The sequence below is a fragment of the Cebus imitator genome, unplaced genomic scaffold, assembly GCF_001604975.1.
Source record: "Cebus imitator isolate Cc_AM_T3 unplaced genomic scaffold, Cebus_imitator-1.0 Scaffold102, whole genome shotgun sequence".
Classification (NCBI taxonomy): Eukaryota; Metazoa; Chordata; class Mammalia; order Primates; family Cebidae; genus Cebus; species Cebus imitator.
In genome coordinates this window covers 2,651,028-2,655,504 of record NW_016107417.1, presented here as the reverse complement: position 1 = coordinate 2,655,504, position 4,477 = coordinate 2,651,028, and the positions used below count along the sequence as shown (strand labels likewise).

The 4,477-nt window shown below is 43.7% G+C and overlaps 1 protein-coding gene across 4 annotated transcripts in view; it reads left to right on the top strand.

Moving 5' to 3' along the window:
• SNX32 (sorting nexin 32) overlaps positions 1-4,477 on the top strand; it is a 23,053-nt gene that overhangs the window by 9,808 nt on the left and 8,768 nt on the right. The gene's annotated exons all lie outside the window — the stretch shown is intronic.

Below are 4,477 nucleotides of genomic sequence, written 5' to 3'. Positions count from 1 at the left end.
GCTCACTGCAGCCTCGACCTCCTGGGCTCCAGTGATCCTCCTACCTCAGCCTCCCAAGTAGCTAGGACTACAGGCAGCTGCCACCACACCTGGCTAATTTTTGTATTTTTTTTTTGTAGACACAGGGTTTCACCATGTTGCCCAAGTTGGCCTCGAACTCCTGGGCTCAAGTGATTCTCCTGCCTGAGCCTTCCAAAGTGCTGGGTTTACAGGCATGAGCCACCATGCCCAGCCTATTGTGTTTCTATATACAATTATAAGATGAAACTTGAAAAAATATCATTTAAAAAGCAAAGAAAGGCCAGGCACAGTGGCTCATTCCTGTAATCCCAGCATTTTGGGAGGGAGAGGAGGGGATCACCTGAGATCTGGAGTTTGAGACCCGCCTGCCCAACATGGTGAAACCTGGTCTCTACTGGGAATACAAAAATTAGCCAGGTGGCCTGGGGGGGTGCCTGTAATCCCAGCTGCTTGGGAGGCTGAGGCAGGAGAATCACTTGAACCGGGGAGGCAAAGGATTCAGTGAGCCAAGACCAAGCCATTGCACTCTGACCTGGGCAACAAGAGCAAGACTCTATCTAAGAAAAAAATAAAAATGAAAAGCAAAGAAAAAAGAGAATCATCAAATACCTAGCAATAAGTATCATAGAAGACATGCAAGACCTTTACAGAGAAAACTACAAAACATCAAAGAAGATCTAAATAATTGGAAAAATATTAAAAGATTAAAAATTATAAATTATAAAAATTTATAAAGAGATAAATTCTTCCCAGATTGATCTACATATTTGATATAATCACAATAAAAATCCTAGTACATTTTGTAAGCAAAGAAATGAACATGCAGAATATTTGTAGAAATGTAAATTACCTATAATAGCCAAAATTATTTTGAAAAAAAGTATAAAGTTGGAGGCTTTGCACTATCTAATTTCAACTCTCACCTGTCAAGTTACAGTAATGAAGACAGTGAGATATTGTCATAAGGATAAACATTTAGACCAATGGAACACAGTAGAGAGTCCAAAATTTGTCACTCTTAATAGGTCAATTGATACGTGTACACCAAAGCAATTCAATAGCAAAAAAAAAAAAAAAATCTTTATAACAAATAGTGCTGAAGTAGCAGGCCACATGGCATAATGAATCACAATCCATGCCTCACACTGCATATACAAAGTGAATTGAAAATGGCCAGGCTTGGTGGCTCACGCCTATAATCCCAGCACTTTGGGAGGCTGAGGCAGGTGGATCATTTGAGGTCAGGAGTTTGAGACCAGCCTGGCCAACACGGTAAAATCCCATCTCTACTAAAAATACAAAAATTAGCCAGGCATGTGATGCATGCCTATAGTCCCAGCTACTTGGGGGGCTGAGGCAGGAGAATTGCTTGAACCCAGGAGGCGGAGGCTGCAGTGAGCCAAGATCCTGCCACTGCACTCCAGCCTGGGTGACAAAGCAAGACTCTATCTCAAAAAATGAAAATTAAAAAAATGAAAGGCCAAGCACAGTGGCTCATGCCTGTAATTCCAGCACTTTGGGAGGCCAAGGTGGGCGGATCATGAGGTCAGGAGATCGAGACCAGCCTGGCCAACATGGTGAAACCTCATCTCTACTAAAAATACGAAAATTAGCAGGGTGTGATGGCAAGTGCCTGTAATCCCAGCTATTTAGAAGGCTAAGGCAAGAGAATCGCTTGAACCCGGGAGGTGGAGGTTGCTGTGAGCTGTGCCATTACACACCAGCCTGGATGACCTGAGCAAAACTCTCTCAAAAAAAAAAAAAAAAAATGAATTGAAATAGATAATAGCTGGACAGGGTGGTTTCACACCTCCAATCCCAGCACTTTGGGAGGCCAAGGCGGGGAGATCACTTGAGGTCAAGTTTGAGACCAGCCTGGCCAACACAGTGAAACCCTGTCTCTACTAAAAATACAAAAATTAGCCAAGCATTGTGGCAGGTGTCTGTAATCCCAACTATTCAGGAGGCTGAGGCAGGATAATCACTTGAACCTGGGAGGCAGAGTTTGCAGTGAGCCAAGATTGTGCCACTGTACTCCAGCCTGGGCCACAGGGCAATACTCTGTCTCAAAAAAAAAAAGAAAGAATATGGATCATAAACACAAGAACTAAAACTATAATGCTTCTAGAAAAATAAATAGAATATCTTCATGACCTTGGGGTAGGCAAAGTTTTCTTCAACAGGACACAAAAAGCCTTAACCATAGAAGAAGACTGTTTGGCTGGGCACAGTGGCTCACACCTGTAATCCCAGCACCTTGGGAGGCCAAGGTAAGCACATCACCTGAGTTTGGGAGTTTGAGACCAGCCTGACCAACATGGAGACCCCATCTCTACTAAAAATACAAGTTAGCTGGGCGTAGTGTCGTATGCCTGTAGTCCCAGCTACTTGGAGGCTGAGGCAGGAGAATCACTTGAACCTGGGAGGCGGAGACTGTGGTTAGCCAAGATCATGCCCTGCACTCCAGCCTAGACAACAGAGCAAGCCTCCTTCTAAAAAAAAAAAAAAAAAAAAAAAAAAGGGAAAACGCCGTCAAAAAAAAAAAAAAAAAAAAAAAAGTTATGTTGAGCTTGTAACATTTAACATTTGAACCATTAAGAGAGTCAAAAGGCCAACTATAGACTAGGAAAAGATGTTGACAAAACGTATAATCAACAAACAGTTTATCTCCAGGAACAGAGTTCCTACAAATTACTGAGAAACAGATAATTTGATCTTTCAAAGAGGCGGAAGGAAAGAACGAGAGCCCTGAACAGGCACTTCACAAAAGAAGATATGCAGATGGCTGATAAATGCAGAAAATGCCGCTCAGCATCATTCCTCACCAGGTAGCACCAGTGACACTCCCCAGGCCTGAACTAACAGGGCAAAAGTAAAAAAGAGTAACAACTCTGAGCTGTCACAGTGGTGTGTGCCCAGATTCATCTATATATTCGACACAATCACAATCAAAATCCCAGTACGTTTTTTAGGGGTAGAAATTAACAAGCAGAATATGTGCAGAAATGCAATTGATGTATAATAGTCAGAATTATTTTGGAAAAAAAGAATAAAGGTGGAGCCCTTCCACTATCGGATTTCAAGTCTCACCTGTCAGGTTACAGTAATCAGGACAGTGAGATATTATCATAAGGACAAACATATCGACCAATAGAACAGAGTAGAGAGTCCAAAGTTTATCATACTTAGTAGGTCAATTGACATGTGCACACAAAAGCAACTCTCAGCTACTCCAGAGGATTGCCTGAGCCCAGTTCAAGGCCAACCTGGACAACATTAGCAGGACTCTTGTTTCTTTAAAAACAAAAAAGAGGCCAGGCATGGTGGCTCACTCCTATAATCCCAGCACTTTGGGAGTCCAAGGCGGGTGGATCACGAGGTCAAGAGATTGAGACCATCCTGGCCAACATGGTAAAACCCTGTCTCTACCAAAATATTCAAAAATTAGCTGGGTGTGGTGGCAAGCACCTGTAGTCCCAGCTATTCGGGAAGCTGAGGCAGGAGAATTGCTTGAACTTGGGAGGTGGAGGTTGCAGTGAGCCAAGATCTCACCACTGCACTCCAGCCTGGCACCTGGTGACAGAGCGAGACTCTGTCTCAAAAAAAGAAAAGGGAGAAAGAAAAAGATAAAAATGACTAACAATTCTTAAGTATTGGCAAGGATGTAGTACAACTGGAAATTTCATGCACAGTGCTGCTGGGAGTGTAAATTGGTTTAATCACCTTAGAAAATTGTTTGGCAGTATTTACTAAAGCGTTTTAAACATGCAATATGCCTTCCCTGTGACCAAGCAATTCTCATACCCAACAGAAATGGGGACTTAGGTCAAAAGTCCTCAAAAGACGACTGGGGGCGGTGGCTCACACCTGTGATCCTAACACTTTGAGAGGCCAAGGTGGGCGGATCACTTGAGGTTAGGAGTTCGAGAGCAGCCTGGACAATGTAGAGAAACCCTATCTCTACTAAATTACAAAAATTAGCCAGGCATGGTGGTGGGCACCTGTAATCCCAGCTACTCAGAAGGCTGAGGCAGGAGAATGGCTTGAACCTGAAAGGCAGAGGTCGCCTTGAGCAAGATCACGTCACTGCGCTCTAGCCTGGGTGACACAGCAAGACCCTGTCTCAAAAAAATAAAGGGCCTCAAAAAACGTCTGCAAGAATTTTCATGGAAGCCAGACATAGGGGTGCACACCTGTAATCCATCTATTCGGGAGGCTAAAGTGGAAGGATGGCTTGAGGCCAGGAGTTCAAACCAGCCTGGGCAGCATAGCGAGAACACCCCCCTGCTTAAAAAATGGAAGAAAAGTAAAAATTTTAAAAAAGATTGTTCATGGAGCCGGGCGCGGTGGCTCAAGCCTGTAATCCCAGCACTTTGGGAGGCCGAGGCGGGTGGATCACAAGGTCAAGAGATCGAGACCATCCTGGTCAACATGGTGAAACCCCGTCTCTACTAAA